The 13,137-nt window shown below is 37.4% G+C and overlaps 1 pseudogene; it reads right to left on the bottom strand.

The window, feature by feature from the left end:
- Positions 1–10,614: 10,614 nt before the first annotated feature.
- On the bottom strand, positions 10,615–10,733 carry LOC121788195 (annotated as a pseudogene).
- Between the last annotated feature and the right edge of the window lie 2,404 nt (positions 10,734–13,137).

The following is a 13,137-nucleotide window of genomic DNA, read 5'->3' as shown; positions in this document are numbered from 1 at the left end:
GAGAACATGGTTGTGATGTCATTTTTGAAGCAAGAATACGAATGTGTGGATGGATGATAGACAAACCCTAGTTAGTGAATGTTGAGCATGATTTCTGTGGTGTTCGGACAGTAGGTTCCGACGAATGTTTGACCAACCAAACGATCTTATTTTGGCACGAAATTTTAACTGAGAAAAATTTGAGATGTCTTCTGTGTTGTGTATAAATTTCAGCCTCTTTTGACGAAAGATGAGGTTTTAATGAATTTTTAAATTTAACTGCGCAGTTCTGTCAGAATTTATATTCTCGTCCAGTGAGTTTCATTTTTTATTTGACCGACCTAAAGATGTGATCTTGATGTGAAATTTTAACTGGATGATCCTTGATGTGTCTACTGTGTTGTGGCAAAAGTTCAGACCCAACGGAGGTTGGATGGATTTTTAATGATTTTTACAAAACGACTGTGCAGTTCTGCCATATTTCCGTCATGTTAAAATAATACTTGTTGTCAAGTTTGGATGAATTACATGATGCATGTGTAATTAAAGAACGTATCTTATGGTGTGGTTATGTGTTATACGTTGAGCTATACTATGGTGTGTTTCCTTATGTTGGTGAACGTTTAGGATGGGTAATTTAAGAAAACGATGAAAGGAATGATAAGACATGCATGATAAATTGTATTGATGGAAGGCTGATTGTGTTGTGGTGTTGACAAGGGTTGTTGTGCGTACGTGAGCACAAGGAACGAGGGTTGCTTATGAGTTGTGATTGTGTGGTATAAGCAAGCGAGGTGGGCTTTCTTTAACTAAACTCTTTTATTTTTCCAAAGTATGATTGTGGAGCTATAAGGGTGGTTTAAAGTGTTATGTCATGCCATGGATTGTTTTGATTGAGATTGTGTGCATGATGCCTAGTTCGTCTGAGTTTACTCTGTTAGGCTATATGGCTATGTGTGAAACGAATTCGGGTCTGAGTAGGGCCGCAAACCCTATCAGGCTGTGTACACTGGTGGGATCGGGAGCCGTCCTTGCTAGTCAGCCGGTCTCGTGGGCGAATAGTGTGGCCACACTTTCGTCGCACTATGGAAAGATGATGTGATTGTTGGATTGTTGAGAAAGTGGGGGAGATTGTTTGTCTGGCCAGGCTGTGAAACTGTTTTTGTGATACTCGATGATATTTCTTTTGAAATGTAAAACTCGAGTTCACTATGGGACATAACTTGTATAAAATGTTTTCGGCATGAGTCCACTGAGTGCATTAAGTACTCAGCCCTGCATTTCTTTTTAAAAATGTGCAGGTTGAGCGGGATGTTGCGGCGGATGTTGAGTCGAGCCTTAAGGAATTCGGAGGCGTCGTGTCTTCATACATGGGCGTCGTCCTATGACTCTCCCTAGATACCTGTTTTCCGTTGCCTTGTCTTGAATTGTTTTGATAAAGTCTTTCGTTTTACTTTACATTTTTTTACGATACCAATTACCTTGAGACTTTAATCTGCTGCTTAACTAAAATATTTCTTTTGGAAGTTAATTGAGTGTTGTTCAATGTCGTCTTTTATTGTTTCCCCACAGTCACGATTTCCCCGTCTTCGCTATCCTTAGTAAGGGCGGTTGTGACAGTACCGGTAGAAAAACCACCCTAGTGATAGACAAATTGGATGAGTGCTGCGAAGAAGAAGGGCCAAGCCCAGAAAATGAAAAGGCTAGAAGAGGAGCTGCGAAACTAATCTATTGTAAGCAGCTAAGGCCGTGGCCTAAACCGCCTAAAAGGAGAAATCTTCTGACCATGGATTGCGTCCCAAGGAAAAGAGGAAGGTTCAGGGAACTTATAAGAATCATAAGAAAAAGGGGGCTATCGTGATCGTGATGTACCCTTGGAAGAATCGATGGACAGGAAGAACTGCTAGAAGAAAAGTTGTATCAGGATCTCCAATTAAGAATCATTCCCATAACGGTTTGTCGACCCATGAACTGATCAAGCTGAAAGTAAACTTAGAGTTACTTGATCATGTTAACGGTGAAGACGGCAACGATAACCAAATGATGGATGACTGCGAGGAGGGAATGAAGCTTCCAACTAATGAGCACAAGGGTGCGATGGCGACGAGTGAAGCAGAAAGTACTACTCCCCCAGACTTGGCAGGAATCAATACCAATCAAGCTCAGACAAGCAAGGATCAACCTGCAAGTGGATCGATCCACCACCTCCTAGGAAGTGTAAAGTTTCAGGGAAGTATCCTGGTCTATAACTTTTTCTTAATGATCCATCTGAAAAGATTAATGGTAAATAAATCTGCAGTATGCGCAGCGGGAGAAATCCCATCCTGCATATTCGGCTTGATCAAGTAGATAAATAGTTGTTGAACAATTCTTGCGATTCGCTTGCTCAACTCAATACACATGTATGGGCAAGGCACTGGATCAAGTGGATCCCGAGAATTGTCCGCGACTTGAAATAATTTTTTTTATTATTTCCTGTTCTCTTTTTAAGAAAATCCCAAACAAATTAATTTCAGAAAATGGTAAAAATATATTTCAAATATGTGGATGTATTTGGGGGCGTTTTTAATTCCAACGTAGTATTTATCAGAATCTTGAAAAATCCTTGGCCAGAATTCCACAGTATCTTTTTATTTGTTTTCTTTCTTTTGATTTTAAGTTTGGATTTGATAGAATGAGTGAGAGAGAGAAAATTACTGCGCAAGTTTGTTGTTAACCGGTAAAGGTAAAAAGGAAATTATCCATATAATCTCGAAATTTGAAATTTGTCGTAGGGAGGCGAACAGTCACAGATGTCATGGCAACCGTTCCCTCTTCTCCCTATACATCTATTTAGCACATCTCTCTCACACATTCTCACGTCTTGCTAACCCTCTCAAAACTCATAAAAATTCCTAATTTCCTTTCCCTTAGGTTCAGGCGAAGCCGTTCTCCAAAGCCAACGATGGACAAATTATCGCTTCCAACCAATCCAAAAAGCCCTCAGCCGGCTGGTCCCGTCAACTCCTCGCCCAGAAACCAAGACGCCCATGACCCCCCAATCGATGGTCTTACCAATCACCGATACAACTCAGCCTCCGGAGACGTCCTAGGCGAGTCACACTCAGAAAGTTTTAAGGGTATAATGAAAAAATTCAGACCCACGGGAGAGATGAGCTACCCGTTCACCTACCAGGCCGCCAATATTGGGTACGAGGAAACTGCCCCTTCTAACCCACTTTCTCTCGAGAGTTTGAGCGAAACTGCATCCCTATTTGATACCCAAGCCGCTTCTCTTACTTCCTTCTCCTCATATGATCTGCTTGCAAAAGATGACAGCAAAGAAGAAGAGACGGGGAGTGATAAGGCAGAAGGGGAAAGAATACGTGAGGGGCGATCGGTAGAAAGGAAAAGGGTGTTCGGTTTGGTGCTCCTTGCACAGCGGAAGTCATGCATTGACAAATAAATCATACATATGGATCTATTTCACAGATTATGGGATCAATTTATCACATGTTAAACACAAAATTGCATGCTAGAACAGATATAATTCATGTAAAAGTAATTAAAACTTAAAACATGAATTTCCTATAGTTTAGGATTACCGATCTGATTCTCCAAAGAATCGTCGATTGCTCGCGCCTTCTCCACGTGATTTTCTTCATACTCAACCATGAAACTTCTAATTTGTATCTCGAACTCAGATTATGACCTTTGGGTGAGAAAATCTTGTCAGAATCGAAAAGGGCTTGATTAGAAAGGAGATAGAACTTCAGATTTGTAAAGAACTGAAAATTCCCTCTACCGGTGAAAGTAGGTCACGAAAATTATGAGGGAATTAATTATTAATCTCCTTTCTAAAATCCTTTTATATTGAGTTATAATGGGTCAGATTAGGGTCCATGTGTTGGGGTTTGGAGCCCCTTGCACAGCGGAAGACTTGTACAAAACAAATAAATCAGACGTAGAATCTATTTGACAGATTATGGGATTAATCTATTCACATGTTAACACAGAATTGCATGCTAGAACACAAATAATTCATGCTTAAAGAATATAAATCCTAAAACATGAATTCTACGGTTTAGAGTTACTGATTTGATTCTCCAAAGAATCGTCGATTGCTCGCGCCTTCTCCACGATGATCTTCAATACTAGACCACTGATCTTCTGACTGGTTCCCGAACGTATCTCGATATCAGGGTGGGCTGATCTTATCAAAATACTAGGATTCGAATAAAGAGACAGAACTTTCTCACGGAGGAGGAGCTGAAAATCTCACGGAGGAGAAAACTAGGAAATTTCGTCCTCCTTCAAAAAGAGAAGGGGCAAAAATTTCATCTTTTAAAAATTGTGTTTTTTGTCTCATTTATTCTCCTATTTATATTAAATTTATATTGGGCCCAGTTAGGGATCTATGGAAGGTTTTGGATATGGGCTCCCCCAATTAGCTTTTTACTAATTAAATTGAACCCACAATTTAATACAAGCTTATATTGGAATATTACGAACAGCCACTACAGAAGTAATATTGACCTCCCCATCCAAATCTGAAATTACAAGTAATCCGAGTTTCCATTTTGTTTATTATTTATTTCTCGCTCTTAAGATATAAATGTCCATTAATTAATTAAAGTCTGCTATAGACTTAATTAATTAACATCGTATCAATTCCAAGAGTGGACTTAGCAAGAAATACTTATTTATTATTCGTGGAATAGTTAAATTCCAACTGGCCAGTTTCCGAATAATAAAACTTTGTTCAAGCTCCTCTTGAGGACCCTATCAAACGAGACTCACCTCACGCACGATTCAACATAATAGCAATCCTAGCACTGCTAGATATTAATCACCACTACCCAATATATCAGGATTATTGGGTTGCGAAAAACCCGCACATTTTGATAAGTCAAAGTAGTGCATAATCAATACCATATATGCTCAATGCTAACGTATGTAGATTAAGAAATAGTATTTTATCAAGACCTAGTCTTTCAATAGATAGCATAAAGACACGTCTTGATGTTAGATCCATTCAGTGCTATACCACACCAACGTCATCTTATTTCAATAAGGCTTAGAAATAATCGGACTGACATTGCAACCTTTCGCGATAGGTAGCCAAAGTCTATCTGGGTTGTGAAATTCTTCTTTTTCTTTTGCAAAGCATTGCATAGAACCGACAGTAGTTACCTTAAAGTGGACGACGCCCACAACCAGTCTACTAAGCAAAAGACTTAGGCTTTGTTTACTTCTTATGAATTTAAATGTTTATAAAACATCTTATAAATGCACAAGCAAATACAATGTAATAATATATTGATTCTATTCGTGCAAAGTGCTCGAATAATATTGAACCGGGTTAAAAGTGGATTGTAGAGTTTTCCGTATAAAAGCAAGATTATATTCGCGCGAACTTGCTCGAAACATGATTTTCAGTATACTAAACCTAACACCATGGAGGTTGGACTTGGGCCAAACCTGTTGGACTTTTACTAACTAAATTGAGCCTTAATTTAATACAAGTCCGACAGAATATTATTATTAGCCACTACGGTAAGATAATATTGACTGCCCGTCCAATCCCAAATTACGATTAATCTGGGCTTTATCTCTTTCATTTATTATTTCTCGTGTTTAAGATATAAATATCCACATTTACACTTGCAAGGATACTTACTCTCACTGACTGACACAACATGTAGGAAGTATTGCAAGTCTTGTAAAACATGTTGTCTATCTAAGATTGTAGTTTGAAATCTATCACATTTCCAAGGATGAATATCCAAATGAACCAATGCTACATTGTAGTAGAGTGATTATGTTCAAGTTAATCTAAGACTGAGTCTTGCGACACTCTTAGACCCATGAACTTGTTATGTTCCAAGGAACGCTCCCACTACGACATGGTTCTTACAATCTTAGGTACTGAAGTAGATTTTATTAGTGCAAAAGTTTCTAAAGGTATGACTACTTGGTAATGTGGAAAATCCGATATCTCTCTCTCTTTATCTTGAGAGTTATCACGTTGTTATGCTTGTAGTTCATTTCTTGATCTTCACACAAGAATTCTATCTTTGAAGATTACAGAACTTATAACCTTAATCATTTGGGACAACCTTAAAACATACATGATCAGTACTCAACTCCAATTACTTAGATACCTTTCCAACATGTGTTGGAACAACATTACACCTTGGGCCTAGTTAGACTAGAGTCGCTCTAGTCCACAACTCGTGTTTTGTAGAAGGTACTAATGTTGGTAGTTTCTTTAATGTGGAACTCGTTGTATCTAACGCTTATCCCATCAATCATAAGATTTTCATTAGTACAACTCATCACTTAATCAAACTTGTCTTAGAAAGACTTCGATTCCTTCTTACATACCTATCCCATTCTTTAGAAAAATGCTTGGATTCGTCAATGGAGATTAGACTGCCACTACTGATCATAACCCATTACTCGTCTTCTTATAGTGTAAACAATTAAGACTTGCTATTCTTTCTATGTCGCACTTCTATAAGTATTCTGAATTAAATGATTCTAATTCATAGTGCATCAAACATACATTCTCGACTTTCAAGCTATTTAACAAACAAATTGCTAAAATCTTGATAGTCTAGATCAGTTTTGAACAACAACTAAGTATTTTCTTGGCCTTAAGACTAAGAGCCATAAATACTTTATCATTCATTGTTTAAGAAGTTGATGTGTTGTTTCATACTCAATCTTGTTGAATTTATATTGTTTCAATACTATGATGTCATAAACATTAATCATGAAACAATAATTGAGCATAAATAGCTCCCACTGCAACAATTGCCTAACTGGATCAAGATCTCTTACTTAGAAGTTGCATTTCCATGTAAGTCATTGTCCTTCTTTAAAAGGTCAATCCAACTCTCAAAGCATCTCTTCTCTCTATAAACAAACTTTGATGACAATTCAGGCTTTCCCATTTCCATATCTAGTCTTTTGTTCAATGAACTAGGACTTAGGAAAACTGCAGCCTTGATGAATTCGTCATTTATCATGTTACTTTCCTCTAACAGTAATATAACGACTAATATTCTGAAGGTTTTCTACTTTTCGGTTAAACCTTCTTTTAGTCATTTCTTATTACTTCAGGCGATGACTTGAGTCAGAAACTATTTGAATGATCAAAAGATTCCTCAAAACATTCTTTCCCTCTAGGATATTCCAATCGAATCATCTTGACAGATTCTATTGATATCCATCTTTCATCGTCACTAACCAAGACTTGTCATGCTACTTACAAGAAAATAGCTTGAGCTTATTCCTCAAAGAACTTGTCAAGTACATGCAAAAAAGCATTCTCGGACATTCTTCATGGAATTATGTCGAGGATATGGAGGACATGAATCATTGAGTATAAACTCCAAGTTTTAGCGATTAGAATCTTATCCATTCACGTTTCCAGTCTACATAATTTTGGCATTCGAGTTGTTCTTTAAGGATCGCAGACAAAATTATGCTCAATACATAATCGCAAATAACCACAAAACAATTATGTATCTTGCAACTGTAAAATCGAAAACAGGTACCCTCCATAAGAGGTCAATACTCATTCACAACTTTAACATTTTTACTAGTCACAACACCGACGAATAGTCCAGAGACCACATAATGGCATGGCCGCCTAATGTTGCCTAAGCACGACCATCAGATTTAACATTACAGAATTTTTTTCTACAACACATTCTCATACCAATGCTCATGTGCTGATAACAAAATCAAACTATCTCATAAATTCTGTATGAACTTCTGAAACTTGTAATTTATTAGGATTATTGTCCCCATGTAATGGGTGGCGATAATATTAGAAACTACATTCTAGTTCACACTATTTATATTTGAGAAGTCTGCCCATATGATCTTGCTATTTTGTAGGATTATTGTCCCCACACAATGGGTGGCGATAATATTAGAAACTGGCTTCATAAAATTTGCAAACCAATCGATGGAGACCATATACAACGCACTTGTTGTAATTATCGCTTAGATATTTTATATGGTTTTTGCATAATCATCACATAAGCAGATAAGGCAGATAATCCAATTAAAAAGATAAACACCAAATAAACAGATAAATCCATTTAATGCATGACATTTAAACACACTGGATAATTAACGACAATTATTTAATCTAGTCAAGGGATAATCAATTAAATAATTGTGTTTTATCATGGATGATGATTATCCAAATTCATTTAGGATTTATCAAGATAGTGTTAACTATCTAAATCCATTTAGAATTATTCTAGATTTTATTTCGATAAAATCAAATCCTTTGATTCAAGATAACGTTGGTCTAGGATTATCATTATTTAAATCGTACTAGGATATTACTAGATAGAAACAATTCCATCATAATCCATAAGATAAAATAAAATCCTATCAACCAAGATTTATACAAATCTTAATTCTATTTAGAATAGACATCCAGAATATATCAAACATTACTTAGGATTTCTTCGATAAATTACTTTATCTAAATCCAATTAAATAAGGATTTTCTTATATATTATCTTTATCCTAATCTATCTAGAATGTGTTATTGAGTAAAGTTGTTCACTTATCGAACTTGTCTTCAAAATACTTCGATATCTTCTTATATGACTATCCTATTCTTTTAGAAGAATGCTTGGACCTTGGAGTAGTCAACTAGGATTTGACTCTCACTACTGATCTTAACTCATTGCTCGTTCCCTATTGTGTAAACCATTGAGACTTGCTAGTCTTTCTATGTTGCATCTCTATAAGTATTCTAAATACCTTGAATCACCAGAGGATTATAACTTGTAGTGCATCAACCAGATGTACTTGACTTTCAAGCTATTTAACAAAAAACTGTTAAAATCTCGATAGTCACTTGAGTTAGACAAAATCAGCTTGAACAATAACTAATTACCTTGGCGTTATGTTTAAGTGTCATAAATACTTTATCATTCATTGTTTAAGAAGTTGAACTGTTGTGTAAAACTCAATCTTGTTGCATTTATATTGTTTAGATACTATGATGTATATATTTTTCTATGGTACTACGATAGATATTCGAATCACATTTCTTAATAATGCACGCATTATAAAATGACATAAAAAATCGCTTAATCATTAACAAGTTTAGAAACTTAAACTGAATTCTTTCCAAATTAAACTGTACCAATAAAACAAAGTCTTGCACATCAAAACAAAACAAAAAAATGAACATAAGTAAATAGCTCCCACTGCTACAACTTCTCAACTGGATCTAGATCTCTCTTTTAGAAGTTACATTGTTATCTTAGTCATTGTCCTTGTATATGCATCTTCTCCTTGCCTTTTCACCTAATTTATCTTGCCTTTCTTGCTTTCAGCAGGCATTGATGACAATTCAGCTCTTCCCTCTTTCCATTGCTAGTCTTCTGTTCGATTGAACTAAGACATAGGAAAGATGCAGCCTTAATGAATTCGTCAATTATCATGTTATCTTCCTCCAATAGTAATTAAGTGAATATAATGCTTAATGTTTCCAACTTTTCAGTAACAACCTTCATATAATCACTTACTATTACATTTGGCGATGAACTGGGTGTAGAAACTATTTAAGTAACTGAATCAGAAGATTCCTCAAAACATTCTATCTCTTTTGGATGTTCCAATAGAATTTGGACATCGTCCTCATTGGATATCCATTTATCATCGGTATAAACCAAGACTTGTCTTACTACTTAAAAGAAAGTAGTTTGACCTTCTTCCTCAAAGAACTTGTCAAGTACATGCATAAAATGCATTCTCAAACTTTCTTTGTGGAATCTTGTCGAGGAAATGGAGGACATGATTCGGTGAGTACAAACTTTAAGTTTTCAGCAATGAGAATCTTATCCATTTAACACTTCCAGTCTACATAATTTTGGCCTTCGAGTTTGATTTCATTAAGGTTCGCAGACATTATTAAGAATTTGACTGAGAAGAATAAAACTATTTATCACATACTATGCTTGATACATAATCGCAAACAACCAAAAAACAACTTATGTATCTCACAACTGCCAAAACCAAAATAAGTACGCCTCTAGGGAGGTCACACAAATTCGGATACCAACAATTTCCTGGTCACAATACCGACGGATAGTCCAGAGACCACTAAGGTGGCATGGCCGCCAAATATTGCCTAAGCATTTACCATAAATATTAGCATCTAGGAATTTCATTTCTGTTTTGATACTCCTTCTAGGGAAGGCCGTATGCCCCTAACAAAATTCCATAGCTATCTTATAAATATGTTTAAACATGTAAACTTACAATTTCGTAGGATTATGGCTCCCACTAGGGTGGGTCGCGATAATATTAGAAACATGCTTCAAGTTTAAACAATTTACTATTAAGAAGTCTAATCTTATGAACTTGCTATTTCGTAGGATTGTTGTTCCCACTAAGGTGGGTCGCGATAATATTAGGCACTTTTGACCATAAATGTTATTTTTCGGCACGTTTAAAGCTGTGGGACATGCTCGTTATCAGCGCGCGAAGAATTTTGTACCTTCATTCTTCGCACTCTTCAACCACTGGCAGGTCATCGATTTTCGCACCTCAGTAAGAGCAACTGAAATAGAACTAAAATGATGTAAAACAAATTTGACGTACTCGCAGAAAGGGGTTTAACACGAGGACTTCCCAGTGGGTCACCCATCCTAGTACTACTCTCGCCCAAGTATGCTTAACTTCTGAGTTCTGGTGGGATCCGGAGCATTAGTGCTGGTATGATCGCACCCAATCGCAACTCCGTCTCAGCTCAAGTGAAAAGACAATAAAGTGAAAAGATCAGGTATGATCCGGTACTAATGCATTAGTGCATTAGTACTACTCTTTTTTTGCCATTGTTTTGCGATGATGATAATGAATAGTTAAAGTGAAAAGACAATAAAGTAAGAGAGAGAATAATATAAAACAGAGTCGTATCTACATTATTATCCTTATTATTATTTTCTCCAAGCGTTTGCCGAAAAGCAATCAGTCAATTGAGATAGGACGGAGGGAGGTAATTGTGTGTTGATACCACAATCTCTAATTTATTTGAATCTCTTAGTTTTCAAAATGGCAGATGTTCCATTCAATTTTCATTGTTTTATTTTACAAAGTTATACACTATTTTACACTGTTTAGCAATTGCTTTTTTTTTTTAACTATAGTTGATGATCACCATTTTATTTATCGTACATCTATCATAATTTACGATAAATTTTTTATATCCATACATTTTATTTGAAACAATCGTGTCTTCTCTTGATATAAAATATATTATTTAATATTTTAATTTTTGATGTGTTTTTTAATCTATAATCAAACATTTGTGATTCGTGGAAAATTAAAAAATCTTTATTAAACAATTGAATAGAAGGAAAAAGTATGCTAATTTAAATCGGAAGAGCATGGAAATTGTTGGAAAGAAATCACCCGAGATCAGGAGCATGATATACGTGATTGATATGAATCAATTCATACCATAGATAGAATGCAAATAAATGTAAATTAGGTTTACCATATATAGAGATAGCCTAGTCTATATAAGCTCTACAATCCTTGTACATTTTTCAGTGAATAAGAACAAATCATTCTACCGATTTTTAACATGGCCTCAGAGCAGTAACGATCCTGGCTAAGAAAAATTCCATCATAGCCAATATATACCAATACCCGACCTGCTTTTAGCCAAAATCAGTCCAGAAAGACCAAATCCTACACCAAAAACATGTCATACACAAAGAAAGATACAAAACTCAATCAAGAACAGACGAAAAACTTAAGGAACAACAAGAGCATCACCATAACATTCAAATTGAATGGGAAGAACTACCCCTTATGGTCGAGACTGGTCAAGGTAAAGATCGGAGGCCGAGGGGCGTACTCCTACATCAGAAACGACCCCCCAGAACCAGGGAGCAGTGGGTTCGATGAATGCGAAGAAAACGACCTAGTGCTGTTCTCGTGGAACGTCGACAACATCGAGAACGACATCATCTCGGACATTGCCCACCACCAAACATCAAAGGTGTTGTGGGACAGCCTCGTCGTGACCTTTGAGAACAAGGATGACAAATACCTCATCTACGATCTAGAAGAAAAAGTAATCGCAATTAGACAAGGAAATCTAGACTTGGAGACATATTACCGGAAACTCCACGGGCTATGAGATTGATCGCTGCCAGAAGCAGCCCATGACTTGCTGCGACAAGGGAGTTGGTCAGTGCATGGTGCATTCGAGCGAGAAGAGGCTAATCAAGTTCCTAATGGGACTGAATCAGGAGTTCGACTCAATCCGGTGAGAAATCTTGATGGGAGCCATACCCATCAGTAGCGGCAGCCTACGGGTGGGTGAAGACGGAGGCGGCTCGCGTTGAATCATGCCACAGACGTCCGCCGCACCCACCATAGACACCGACGGCGGTAACGCCGATTCATCACTTGGGGAGATCGGGCACGGGTTCGCCGCATAGAGCAATCGCCAACCACATTTGAATGGACCATCGCCACGCCCCGCCGCCACCAGCCGGCCGGGAAACAATTGTGGTGTTCCCACTGTGGAAAACAAAAACACAAATGGGACACTTACTTTAAACGATTGGGGTATCCAGAATAGTGGGAGGAGCGCCAGAACACGAGGGCCGCACAGGCTCAGGTGAAATTCACCGCCGGAGTGGGCGGCGACGGACAACCGCAATGAGCAGAAACCGGGAACCCAAGGGAGACGAACGGTGTCGGATCGGGAAACCACCAGGACGGTCAATCCAGCGGCAGCAACATACGGAACGCCGGAAACCTAGCCGAGCGGACGGAGACGGGAATGGCAGCGCCACTCCAAGGAGGTAAAGGATTTGGTTTTAAACCAAGCCCTAGAAAGTCTTGAATATTGCAATTATACCCCCACTAGTTTGATGATTTCGAAAATAGACCCATTCCTGGATTAAATGCACCCCTGACTCTCTGAGATATGAAATTGACCCCACTTATGTGTCTGTAAATTCTTTTGCTCCCCTACACAATATTTCTACTACATTTCATGTCCAAAATATAGCCGATACACATACGAGAGGATGGATATTTGATTGTGGTGCGACTGATACTGTGACTCTAGAAAAGAATGATTTTGTTGATTTTAATGATGAAGTCACTAAGACA

The sequence above is a fragment of the Salvia splendens genome, chromosome 22 (genome assembly GCF_004379255.2).
Source record: "Salvia splendens isolate huo1 chromosome 22, SspV2, whole genome shotgun sequence".
NCBI lineage: Eukaryota > Viridiplantae > Streptophyta > Magnoliopsida > Lamiales > Lamiaceae > Salvia > Salvia splendens.
Note: the sequence above shows the minus strand (reverse complement) of the source record. Positions and strands in the feature narration are given on the sequence as shown.